The sequence below is a fragment of the Myxocyprinus asiaticus genome, chromosome 18 (assembly GCF_019703515.2).
Source record: "Myxocyprinus asiaticus isolate MX2 ecotype Aquarium Trade chromosome 18, UBuf_Myxa_2, whole genome shotgun sequence".
In the NCBI taxonomy this organism is placed as follows: Eukaryota; Metazoa; Chordata; class Actinopteri; order Cypriniformes; family Catostomidae; genus Myxocyprinus; species Myxocyprinus asiaticus.
In genome coordinates, this window is record NC_059361.1 from 36,824,434 (window position 1) to 36,838,846 (window position 14,413).

The 14,413-nt window shown below is 35.8% G+C and overlaps 1 protein-coding gene across 2 annotated transcripts in view; it reads right to left on the reverse strand.

Moving 5' to 3' along the window:
* LOC127455715 (nectin-1-like) overlaps positions 1-14,413 on the reverse strand; it is a 327,445-nt gene that overhangs the window by 58,055 nt on the left and 254,977 nt on the right. The gene's annotated exons all lie outside the window — the stretch shown is intronic.

Genomic DNA, 14,413 nt, shown 5'->3' on the forward strand with positions numbered 1-14,413 from the left:
TCTCACTAGCCATGGGGAGAAAGATAATAAAACAGGATTGTAATGGGCAAAATGGAGGGGAAAAATGATAGATTTAGTTGGGGTCTAAGAAGAAAAGAGTAGTGGAACAATGGTTTTGGAATTGTGGTCCACCAATATCTCCATAAAATCCTTAAAGTACCAGATAAAGCTTAAAACAGAGCACCCGGGTGTGATAGATGTTTTGAGACGGCATTGGCAGTGGATCACAGCAGGGTAGAGTTACACCAGACACTTACTATGTAAATGTAAAATTAAAACGCGTTTAAAAAACAAACATACATATAAGTACAATTATTAAAGGCCAATAAATAAATACTTATACATATATCAGAAAAAAATTAAACTGACATTTACGTAATTTGTTGTGTTTAAACCAGGCATGCACAATGAACAGGGTTAGTGAGACCTCTCATACTGCTCTATATACAATGGAATGGTACATTTTTGACACCAATTTACACTGTTTACATGGGTTTTGTGCTGAATATCAGTTGCCAACAACTCGGTTATCGGCATAATGCACTCTTTTAAATATAAATAAGGATAAATGTCAATCATCGTATGTGGCAAAAACAAAAAAAAAACAAAAAAAATGTATTTGGTAAAATATGCGCTCACTGATCAGTCTACCCATTAATTCTAACTACTATTCCTGATTTTTAGGCTATAATAAATATTTAGTTTATACATGGGGTAACGTCTTAACTAAGCTGAGCAATTCAGCGTACTAAAATTTTAAAAGTGCAAGTTGTAACTTAGTACACATTTATGTTTCACATAAGTCAGCGCTACTCAACACATGGCCCACATACTGATTATATCATTAAAAATATATTTATCAATATCAAATGTGAGGTGTCAATTTTCAAGCGTATTTACGGTAGTTCTCTCTATTGCTGAATCACAGTGCAGATAGAGAGGAAAATAAACTGCAAATGGATGTAATGAATAAAATCAACAACAAATAATACATGAGCATAGGTGATGTTATACTCATTCATATGTGTGCAAGCATGGTCTGTCAATCAAACAAGCGCAATCTCATTATCACTTGAGAGTTACTCATCAGCGCAAATCTGTTTCAAACTCATTTGAATAGCTTAACGGAGATATAGGCTTGTCATGAGACGCTTTCATGCAAATGTAAGTGATCTGCTTCACCGCAAAACACTAAAGAGGGTGAACAAATCTTTATGACTTCTCACTGGAGCAGTTTTGGAATAAATATTGGATATATTTGTCTTTTTTTTTTTTTTTTTTACATATCCTCAGGTGAGTCTGATGTTGAACATACATGGCATTTATTAGTTGACAGTGTCTTAGACAGTGAAAACAGAACTGATACAGTATCTGTTTTCTATTTTGCAATAAATGTGGTAGAAAGTGGCTCATTGAAAAATGATGAGCAAATTGAAATGTTGAACCCCTAATTTATTGGCTATATATTATAAATAAAATAAATTACTTTAAAATTAATAATCCTTACTATAAAAAAAAAAATACTATAAAATATTATAATGTTACAAATATACACTCACTGAACACTCCATAAGGTACACCTGCACACCTATTTATTTATGTGATTTTCTAATCAGCCAATCGTGTGACAGCAGCGTAATGCATAAAATCATGATATGGGCCAGGAGCTTCAGTTAATGTTCACATCAACCATCAGCATGTGATCTTGACCATGCTATGATTGTTGGTGCCAGACAGGCTGGTTTGAGTATTTCTGTAACTGTTGATCTCCTGGGATTTTCACACACAACAGTCTCTAGAGTTTACTCAGAATGGTGCAAAAAACAAAAAACCATCCAGTAAGCGGTAGTTTTGCGGACGGAAACACCTTGTTGATGAGAGAAGTCAACGGAGAATGGCCAGACTGGTTCAAGCTGACAGAAAGGCTATGGCAACTCAGATAACCACTCTGTACAACTGTAGTGAGTGGAATAGCATCTCAGATTGCACAACATGTATAACAAACATCTATATATATATATATTTATTATATATATATATATATATATATATATATATATAATATTATATATATATATATATATATATATATATATATATATATATATATATATATGCGGCCTTCGAGGCAACAGGGACCCAGCTTTGTGGCTCATGAGCTTTCCAAAGTTGAATAGCCCTGACCTATGCGAAGCTGCAACTTACACACGGCTGGTGCAGCCCACCCCAGGAGATGTACAGCAGGCAAGGTGCATCCACTCAAACGCTGTCTGGCACTGCTCATGAGCCCTCTGTAGACACTTCAAAACACCTGGTTCTGGGCACACCTGATGAGGTTTTACAGAATTCAGGCAAAACACTCAATACTCCATTTGTTTTGAAGTACTGTAACCAACCACAAGTCACTGAGTTTAGCAAAAAGTTGGGAACAACATCTGGTGAGTCATAAACACGGCAATTTTCTGCACTGTAATTCCATTATTAAAGCCTGAAAATTCAAATAAAAGCGAGTTCCCAGAGGAAAACTCAAAAGCAGATGTCAAGTTGCCACACACACACACATACACACACATGCTAATTCATAAGCACACATGCACCCACACAAATTGTAACAAGACTGCGGGGGCATAAACAAATGCCCCTATGCGTGCACACACACACACACACTCACAAACACACACATACTGTGCAAGAGTTACCATCTAATTTCCAAAAAGTCAAAATTTCTCAAACATGTTAGCAGTCACAGGTCCTGCAGTTCATTCTGACAAGATGTCTATGCTGATAGATAATGAAGCACAATGTGTGTTTATGTGTGGGAGAGAGAGAGAGAGAGAGAGAGAGAGAGAGCGAGAGAGAGAAAGAGAGGGGAAGACAGCCTTCTGAGCAAACTCGAGTTAATTTTGACTCCAACCAATGCCTCAGACTGATCTCATAGTGAATTCGGTAACAGTAGGTTGATTTTTCTTAAGCTAAACTGTGCTTACTGCCCCCAGTGGCCAAAGCGGGAAGTGTTTTGAATGTAAAAGCACATGTAAGGTCTGTTAGGGGTGCCAAAAGTGCTTTGTAAAGAGAGTGGTTTTTAGCTGTAAAGGATGTAATACAGTAAAAACGAATGCATATTTAAATGTACCCCCAAACACAAACCCCAACTGTAAACCTAACTATCAGTGGAGTAAAATTTTTATCTTAGAGGGATAATAGAACCTCGCTCGTCACTGATTTTGTGAACGCGATTACTTTCTGGTTTCAACGCAGGACGAAAACCCCCACGCTGATGACGCAACACGCTTCCAGTCACACTACACCAGAAGCTTAACACACTTGAACCGATGCAAAAATGTAAGTTGAAAGTTGGGAGCTTGTCAGTTACCTGACATAATGGGGCCGATGTCACGGTACTGGAACATTCGGAAGCAATATTCTGACTTCCTGTTTGATCATGTTGACTGACCCCAGTTGCCGAAGTAGTGTACGTGAACGTATGTCCAAAAGAGATGTAAAGAGAGTTGTTTTCAGTTGTAAATGATGTAATACAGTAAAGAGGAATGAATATTTTATGAACTCTAAGTGGAAACCCAAATCCCACCCCTACACCTAACCATTTCCTTCTGTCAGTGGAATGAAAATGCAATCTTAGAGGGAAAATGGAAACTCCAAATCTTTTCCAATTACTTCCTGGATTCAACGCAGGACGAGAACCCATTTTTCTGAGAAAACTGACACAGCATTCTATTTGCTGTGCCACAGGAAGATATATACACATTGATGTGAATTAATGCAAAGATGTCTGATGGGAGATGCCGCTTTTCAGTAAGTCGGCAGAATGCAGTCAATTTTAGGGTATTGGAACATTTCGTAGCAACATGTCGACTTCCCATGTGATCATGTTGCTCAGACGGTGAAACTGTAGCAAATTTTTGTGGCCAAAAGGTGTGAACTGGCTTACACAAATGCACTACAGCAATAGTTCTCAATGTGGGGCACTTGAGGTGTTGTAAGGGGCATTCATTTTCACCAAGTCGCTGTTCTGTTGGTTGCTAGTAAGTGTTCTTACCTGACTTCAGTATCCAACTGTATCAAGTGGCACATCACACTTTACTGAAATGGTAGTCACCACATCACATTGCTGCTCATTTGCTTGAAGTTGAACTTATTGAAACTTTGTTGCATTGCTAATGGTCTCACTCAATGGACCATTTGCCACAAATTTGTAGAATGTGAAAATAATCAGTGGCGATTTTTTGGCAAGTTTGCAGCAAATTTGCCATGATCTCTCGATTTTTGTAAGCGAGCAGATTTGAAAACTGAAAGGGAAGAATTTGAATGAACAACCATTCAATTTCATCTGTTTCTCACACAAAACTATAGTATAGACCAATACTTTGGCCACATCACCACCTACGTCACAGACGAATGTGGTGGCAAACATACCGGTGCGAACAGTAAAGCAAACCTGTAGTTAGCTGATCCAAACGTCATCAAAAACGTTTCTGTTACCTTTACATTTTCTGGTTAAGTTAAATGAAATGTTGTGCTGCACTGTTGGTTGTCAAAATCCCAATGGCAAAAACATTTACTTTTTACTTCACTTTTATTGGATTCCATCAACAGAGCTGACTGGACTGAAGAGACCATTTCCAACTCATGGCTTTTCAGCTGACATTTTATTACAGGTATGTTATTAACTAATATCATTATAATAATAGTAGCTATAGCTAAGAATGTTTCTGTATTTATGATGGCTTTGTGTCATACTTTCATTTAATCAATGGTCATAACTAGCTGTGTTACTATCAATAGTGTACCCAAACCTAGCTAGCTTCGAACCTGAAGGCTAATTTTATTCTATATAATCTTTTAGCAATACTTAGAAAAGCTAGCTAGCGCTAGCTGTCTAATCTGTCACAAATAACACAACAGTTTGCCTGCTTTCTGCCACCACTTCGCATGCACTGCAAAATATGTAGCTTTATAGCTTTTTTCTTTTTGTAGCATTAGCATTGGGCTGAGTAAATTATGAGAGTTTTTTTTTTTTTTAATGCATGTATCTATCTCAATTATTATGAGTTTAAAAAAGTGGCATGCATCATAATTATAAGTGACCAGTAAGATGGCTTTAATGTGTTAATGTGTGTTTATTATCAGTGTCTACGTGCATTCATTAATCGAGCGCGCTTGGTGTGTACCTCTCATTAGAGAATGCTGTTGCTAATTTTAAGCTCAGTTCTCCATTACTGAGCACATGTGTGCCTCTCCCTTGTGATTGGTGCACCGTGCGATAAGTATTTGATTGATAAATGGAGTTCATAAAGAGGACTTTGTGTTTGTTATCTTGCCTGTAAACTATGTATTGCTTCTCTTGCGTTTCGATTGCAAGAGAAGCAGCCGGATCAACTCTGCAGCTTTGTTCTCTCTCTCCTGTTTAGTTGTACATTTGCTTTTTTCCTCTTGTTCCGGTACCCAATAGTACCAATATTACTCTGTATTATTAGGTTGAAGTGAGTTGATGTGGTGAGCTTGGTGTATAAGAGCCTTTCTCACTGTAGGTAAGGCATTTATTTGGGCTTTAGTGGGGTGGTTTATAAGGGTTCCAATTTTATGTTTTTAAGTGTATTCATAATAAATTTGCCATTGCAGGTGTGGTGTGACCCTGTAAAATGCTAGCTGCTGTTTCTTCATACCTGTTTCTTTACATCTGTTCCAGCGTGCTGTTTCATCAGAGTTGCTTCATTGTTTGTTTTGCCAAACTTTTTGCACTACATTTGTCTCGTTTCTGCATTGTACAGTGCAAAACATTAAATTAAAGACAGCGGGAAAAAATACCTCATTATAAATAACATAAGTGTGTACTGTATGTTGTTCTAGAAATGAAAACCCGCCAGATATTTTATAATAAATGCTTGCCAAATAAAAGCGATCTCTAATGTGTTGGGCTCAATAAGGCAGAATATTAGATTCAGATTGGGTTTCGTGATCATTACATGGGAAATTGCACTATAAAAGTAACTTAACTTACACTTACATTTACACCATCATGTATAATCCACATTAAATAGAACTGAAACTGGAGCTGGCAGGTCCAAAGATGCGAAACTAACGCTGAACTTCTACCTTATCTCCAGAACTTGTTGGCTCGTTGCTCGTTTGACATTTGGTTTCTCCTACCCGCTGACAATTTTACAACGATATCATTAGTACACTTAGTTTAAAGAATATATGACTACATCATACAGGCAGAAAACATTGAATTCAAACAGTCAAAGCTTACTGTAGCTGGAGAATTATGCCTAAAAATGCTCCAATGGGCTTTCATTAATTAGCGCTTGTAAGAGACCGTCTGAAAATTCCACCCACAGCACTAAAACATCGGAGGTGTCCAAGTATTCATTCATTCATTAATTCAATTAAAGTGTAAGTTATGCATACAATTTCCAATCTTTAGAATGTGTAAACATTTTTTTTTTTTAATGAGTGTTTAAGTCAGAACACGCAAGGCATTTGCATTGAACACTTGGACACCAGTGACGTTTTAGCACAGTTTGTGGACTTTTCAGACGATCTCTTATGAAATATAAGTGAATATTTAATAAATATTGAACTTAAATTAAATTTTACCCTGCTAAATATGATTATGCAGTCATAATGCATTGATATTTTGTTTTAATATAATTTGTTTGGTCTATTTATTATGATGTGGGGTCACTGAACTCTCAGTGGGATGGAAAATGAGAATATCACTCTTACCATTCTACCACAATTTAGGGGGGCAGGCCTATTGTCAGAGGGGCACTCAGAAACTACAGAGGTCCTTTTTCTCACTGTACCCTTAAGCAAAGCGCTCAACCCTGAGTCACTCTTGGAGAACTGTCTCTGAAAAGAGCGAGCAGAATTTCATTTTCTATAAAAAATAAAAATAAATAAAAATAAAATAAAAATTACCACTGATGCTTTTACAGTTCTGTTTCAAAAACCTAGTGAGCTGCCTTCAGAAAAACATTTTAAGGCACTGTAGGTGCACTCTTGATGCAAATTCTGTTCAGTAAGTAACATAATTATGCCTTATTTTGGCCAGTTTCTAAGGCAGCATTAATTCACAGATAGTGGACAAAGCGAGAAAAATTTAATTCTCTTAGTTATATCTGTGCAATAGTCTGTACTGAGGTTTTTTGTGCTGTACTGGACTCTATAAAATTGTCCACAATTTTTCTGTGTTTTCTGTGCAATCGAGGTATTATATTAATGATTTATATTGATTTGTTAATGATTTATACTGATATCAGACAGAGACATGATGCAATTAGAGCAGATTGGGTTATTCTGGCCTGTGTCCTCAGAAGCTGTTCCCAACTGACCACAGCTGTCAGATGTCAGATGTAATGCTGCAGTGTAGCATCCAATCAGCAGCTGCCTGCTGTCCTGACACTGACATGTTCCTCTGTCTAGACACTATCAGAGCCTGTATTTTACAGTATTCATATAGGCTACATTACAGTTTTAACACCTGGTAAAATAAGATCACAATCTCAAAGTGACTTGTTTTAGAAATCATCTTTAACAATCTCTAAAGCAGTTCAAAAACAGTGAGCTGCCTTGCTGTCTACTACCTACACAGGAAGCTACTTTCTAAGGGGCCATTCACACAGTAAGGGAGACCAGGGTTGGTTGGTTGGCTACAGGTGTTGGTTGGAGTTAATTTCTGGTCATTTTGAAATTATTTTCACAAAAGTGTAACATCTAAATGTTCACTTTCTTGACCTATACTGATGGATTCGCTCTGGGCATCTGAATGTTAAAATCTGTTATTGTGAAGACAACTTTTCATTTTATCTATCTATATCTATATCTAATATATATATATATATATATCTAATATATATATATATATATATATATATATATATCTAATATATATATATATATATATATATATATATATATATATATATATATATAAAATAAAATAAATTAATCTGCTAAAAAATGTATACAAAAATACTGTAATACCAATACATTTTTTAAATATTTGTATTTAGTTAATAGTGATGAGCAGTGTTGGATGTAATCCAATTAAAAAGAAACGAGTTACTGTAATCTAATTACGTTGCTTATTTCATATCTACTATTTATGTAGAAAACATTAATTATGGCCCTGTAACAAGTCATTGTGAAGTATGACTTGTGTGTAACAATGAACAAGAAAGAAATATAGACATTATTCTGAATTTGTTGAATGTAAAATTAAAAGTAATTTAGTAAAGTAATTTGTAATGTGATTCCTTTTTCAATGAAGTAATATGTAAAATAATCTGATTACAATTTTAGAGAAATAATTAATGATTTGTAGTTGATTACTATTTTTAAATAACTTCTCCAACACTGGTGAGGTGTATCAGATAGATTTTGATATAAGATTTGTAAGCCTGTAATAAGATAGCTGGCTAACATAATTTATTAAAAGAGTTTGAGTGGGGTTGGTTGGCACAATGGTTTTTAGGTGGGTTATCAAATTGTGTATAAAAAATAATACAGTACATAATAATTCATAATCTTCATACACACTATTTACCAATGTAATACCTCTAATTACACACATATAAGAAAACAATTATGAATAATAATATAATAATAATAACAATAATACATATTATTATTAGGCTTATTACACATACACAAGGTTCATGCCAAGCCAATGATAAAATTAGTTCCTTATACTGTATGTGATTATTTATTTATTTTATTTATTAAAAAAACATGTTCAAGTAAAGATGTATATATTTATACAAGTTTATATATCCAGCAACAAGTAAAATGTTTTACTTTTAATTCCAATCTGTAAATTTGTATATATTCATCATAATCATATTAATAAAATCATATTAATTGCATAATCGTTACTCATATTAATGATAGAAGACAAACATGTTGTTCTGTTGTCCTGGTTTAAAATAAACTGTTATTTGTTTTCTCTGTGTGTTGTTTCTCTATTAAAAATAATGTTTTAATACTGTGCTAACCAACCCCAAATATTTGGTGACGTATAATTTGCTTGTTTTTTACCTAATAACTTAAGCTTTTAAGTGCTGCTTATGTGAAGCACATGGAAGACTCGACTCACAATAGATTCCAATAGACTTTGTTGTTAGCATGTTGCTAAGCTAGTGACATGATAAAATGCTTGTAAAATGCTTACAGTACATAGCATACAAAAATATTGTGTAAGATAGTCATTTTAATTAGTTCAAACTATTTTATCGATATTTTTTTGTATTAAATAAAATATAATTGCATTCATTATCAACATAATTATAATGCCTACCCTTTGGAACAGACTTTGTGTTGGGAGTGCACCTATAATGCCTTAAAATGCTGTATAAGGAGTTACAACACGAGTCAAAAGTTTGGACACACTTGACAAAATTTCAAAACACCCACTGTCAGTGTAAGAATTACACAATTACCATAAACAAATATATGATATTAAGAGAATGTAAAACTAAATATTTAATTGTATGAGAGGAAATTAGATATCATATGATTTAGTACTTATTGTGTGTCAGATGTTTGAAATTCAGTTCTGGGACACGAGAAAATGACACTAGTAGAGCAATAAATTAAAATGATTTCAGACTTGTGGAGGTCCACAAGAGGTCTTGGCTGATTTCTTTTGAGGCCCACAGAAGTGTATAGCATTACAAATAGTATTATTGTGGCCTGGATATCTCAGCGAGTATTGACGCGGACTACCACCCCTGGAGTCGCGAGTTCGAATCCAGGGTGTGCTGAGTGACTCCAGCCAGGTCTCCTACGCAACCAAATTGGCCTGGTTGCTAGGGAGGGTAGAGTCACATGGGGTAACCTCCACATGGTCGCTATAATGTGGTTCTCGCTCTCGGTGGGGCGCGTGTTGTGCATGGATGCCGTGGAGAATAGCGTGGGCGTCCACACACGCTACAACAAGCCATGTGATAAGATACGTGGATTGATGGTCTCAGACGCGGAGGCAACTGAGATTTGTCCTCAGCCACCCGGATTGAGGCGAGTCACAATGCCACCACAAGGTCCTAGAGCGCATTGGGAGTTGGGCATTCCAAATTGGGAAGAAAAGGGGAGAAATAAAATAATAATAATAATAATAATAATAAATAGTATTATTTATTTCTAACAAGTCTATTACATTTGCAACATTAAAATGAAACATTATTAATACCATAACTTGAACTAGGGACTTCAAAGGCACAGAATGACCCAGATGTCTAAACTTTTGACATGTAGTGTAGCTCACTAAGAGATCAACATACTTCATATGAAAGGAGAACCAGAATAAGTTTGAAGTGTGTGTGTGTGTGTGTGTGTGTGTGTGTGTGTGTGTGTGTGTGTGTGGTGTGAAATTGAGACAGAAACAAAGAGATTTACAGAGGAATAAGCCTGGACAGACAGCGTTAGTTCAGGATGCACCATTATCTCTCTTCAAAGGAACACAATAATGAAAGGCAGCTAAATAATTCAGAAAGTTTCTCTTTCCTCCATTCCTGCCTCACTTTTCAGAGGACAAGGATCACTCTCTCTTTGATCCCATTCTGAATTCCACATGCTCGCTCTATAGAGAAAATTGATGTAATTATTGATCCAATTAGACTTATGGACAGTGGTTTACCTTTTTTCTCTTATTGAGTTGCAAGCAGGGATGCAGAATAGTGCTTTAATTCAAATGTGTACCAGGCATGGATCACAGCACTAAACAATCGATTTGGCCAGTAAAACCCATCAGGAAAGAATGGCCTCAGACACAGCAAGTGGAAAATAACTCACGACTCAACCTGATGAAATCAGGTCTGTTGCAATTTAACTGCAATTGCACACACACCAATCACCATAAACACTTTTATATTTAAGAAAGAGAGTGATTCAAAATATGATTATCTCTCGTTTATGAATGAAGGGGAAAATAATTACTGAGGGGAAAAAGAACAGTTAGCAAATGAGTTGGCTTATCACAGTCCCGGTTCTACGGGGGTGCTTGAGGGTGCTAAGCACTTTAGAGCCCCCTCAATTGCAGACCAGAGCAAACTACTGCCCGCAGGTTGATTTATCATAAACGTTTTTTATTAGATCTTTCATTTATCTGGCTTTGGGACCTATCATGCATCCACAAGCTTTTAATATGCTCAGGGTTGCCAGATAATATATGCAGCACCCCAATCAGAGATTTATACTTGCACAAATTGGAAATATTTCACCTTATGTCACACTTAATTTATGCAATCCGGCAACCATACATGCGAGTGCACACACTTTCTCTCCACAAAAAAACAAACAAACAACAACTTAGCACTCAATAGTGCACGGAGGGGATACGCGAGTAAAACCAAGTGAGAGAGGAATATATTTATTCTTTGTGTTATTTGTGAAATGCTGAAGTCCCTCACACCTGTATGCGAATGTTAATCTGGCAGTAATCATTTATCAGTGTCATGCAACCTGTTTTATTCAGTTGTGTGCTGAATGGGGTGCCAAACATTGACAAGACCCACATCATGACCCATAAGCGTGTAAACAGGTTGATAATGTTCTGAGAATAAAACAAGTAAACGGTTCCACTTTGCCGCCAACATTAAAATAAGCTTTTAGAAACTATCATTTCAGAATATTTTATTTTACTATTAAACCAGACTCCTGATATAGAGTGTTAAATTGAATACTAAATTACCATTGCATTGAAGTATGGTAAAATAATCAATTAATAATTTTATTAGGCCTTTATTCAGTTTTACTAACACATGATAGAAATTAGTAGCAGCAAAACTTCAAGCAATCACAGAATGGTCCCATCAGAATACACTTCAGAAAATTGTGCATCATTCATTGAGTGCATGTCTGGGCTTAAAAGATAAAACTATGCAGAAATTTTTATCATCTCTGTTCCATGTTCTACTTAATGGCTGATGTGGCCCCAGTACCAAAATAATTGCACACCCCTGCTCAATTGAATATGTAAGACTATTACTGTAAATTGGCAAGCAGATTTTCTGTAATACCAGCAAACACACAAAAATCCTTGCATTTTGTGAATGCAAAAAAATGCTGCATCAAAACGTATAAATGTGTATGATTTTGCAAATCAGTATGTCCTAATCTGCAGGTACAGAATTTTGCTGTCATTTTCAGCAACAGATCATGGGGGGAAAAAAACCCTGAAGCAATAAATGTTTTGTACATTAAAAAAACAAACTTTTCTTTATGTTGTTTAAGCAGCATTTAAACATGTGTAATTATGATACATCTCCACATTATACAGAGCACTCCCACTGTTTTTAGAAGCACCCTCAGTGATTTTGATCTTATCATCACATAAAATAATCATTATAGTTTTTATAACACTTAGGTTTAATTAAATCAAATAGCAAGTGGACACAAACAAAAAGCTATTAAAAAAATGGCACAATTCACATCATGGTAAAGGTGTAAATACACCTAGTGTAGCCAGATGACATCAACATTTCTAATTAAAATCACAAAGCTGTCTCCTGCCAGCAAAGATGTCTTCATCTGAGACACTCTGATTTCACCTCTGTGTTTTCCAGGTTTGTATGGCATTCACAATTGAAATTCAAGTTCAATTACTAAATTTGAATAAAGGTAGCACACGATGCAGAATTCCAAATTTGAATTTGAATTTAAAGGTGCTATATGTAAGAATTTCCATGTAATATTAGCCCTTTTTTTGCCAATGTGTGAACGGCTTGTAACGCAACTTAAAAAAAACAAGCCCTTCCCGGACTTCCTAGGTTGCCTATTAAAGCCTGTAGACTGATTTTCATGTGAAGGGAGCTGGTCGCTTTTGCTGGGAAAATCCAAAGTATGTGACGTTTTGCGCGCTCCTGAGAGCCTTGCCTCACTGCTTCCGCTATTTAACAGTGTCAACAGACAATATGCAACACTAGGTAATGTTATCTTAGAGATGGAATCCAGCAAACGGCCGGCTCCAAACACAACACCGACTCCAACACAAACTCAGAGTAAGCCAAAAAAACCCAAAAAACATTTACTGAATCCCGTCTGGCTAAGCAGGAACATGATCGTGGTCGAGCGAAAACTAAAGTGAACATCAGCAGGACATTTGATTCCTGGAGGGACCATCGTTTGGTTTTGGGGATCAGAACCGACCCTGAATTGGCATTCTTCTTATTGGACAGGTAAGATTACATAACTGCAAAGCATGTGAAATATAGTGCCATAAGGATTGATCTGTGTAATTTTAGCTAACTTGACCTTGCCTGCTAATGCTGACGAACTGCAAGCTACCTTGCTTCGTAACTTTCAAATAATTTCAATGATCTTCCCTTTATACTAAAAGTCAAGTATGCTGATTCACAGTAACTGACATAAATGTTAATCTGTAATTATTCAGCAAGGTAAACTACAATAACACATGAAATGAATGCTAGACAATGTTCAAGATAATGCAAAAAGCTCCATTCATTAATGTAATGTAACTTGGTTATACAGAAAATATATACAATCTATTATTATAAAACAATAGCGCATCGATATGTCAAAATGACAGTTGCGATGAAATCACATCAATACTGAATTGTGTCAACATATTTAAAATGTACAGTCTATTTTATAAACAGCTACTGTCATCATCCACCAAATTGAGCTAATAGCGATTGATAAAGCTGGCTAGCTAGCTAACGCCGACATAGGCTATCGTATAAATGCAGTCAATGTATCATGCAAAGAAAAGTGATTACTTCAAACTACAATATTGCATAGTCAGACTCTGTATATCCACACTTTGTTTTAGCCCTGTTCCAGCACTGGAGAGTCAAATATAATATACAGTCTCAAAGTTTGTATTAAAACAATCATAACTGTATAATTTTCATCTGAATCTCATCTGTCAGCATAATACTGGTGAATCACGTTGTCTCTTTGTACGTTACGTTATTGTTTTGGTCGATGCTCGCTCGCTCGTGTCTCTACGGAGTGTGTGCGTGAGCACGAGCAACATGTAGCTGGCTGCAGTTCACTTAATGGCCACAGGTGTCATTAATAACAAGGGTTTCTGAATCTTACATACTGCACCTTTAAAGAAGCATAATAGAATGAAATTCAGAGAAATTCATAACTGCTTTTCATGAGCGCTATGAGAGAGGCTCATTCACAATGGCTTATTAAATTGCATTCTTTTTAGCGCTAAAACGTTCTTGTGTGAACAGACACGCCATGAGCTTCTCTCATGCACTCATGAACACTCAATGGATGTCAAGATATTTGCTGACAAATTGCTTAAAGGGGACATATGAAAAATCCACTTTTTCAATTTTTTTTAACACAATTATGTTTCCCCAGTGTTTGTAGACAACTACAAATATGGTAAAAGACCATCCCCTCGTTTCTTTCCTTT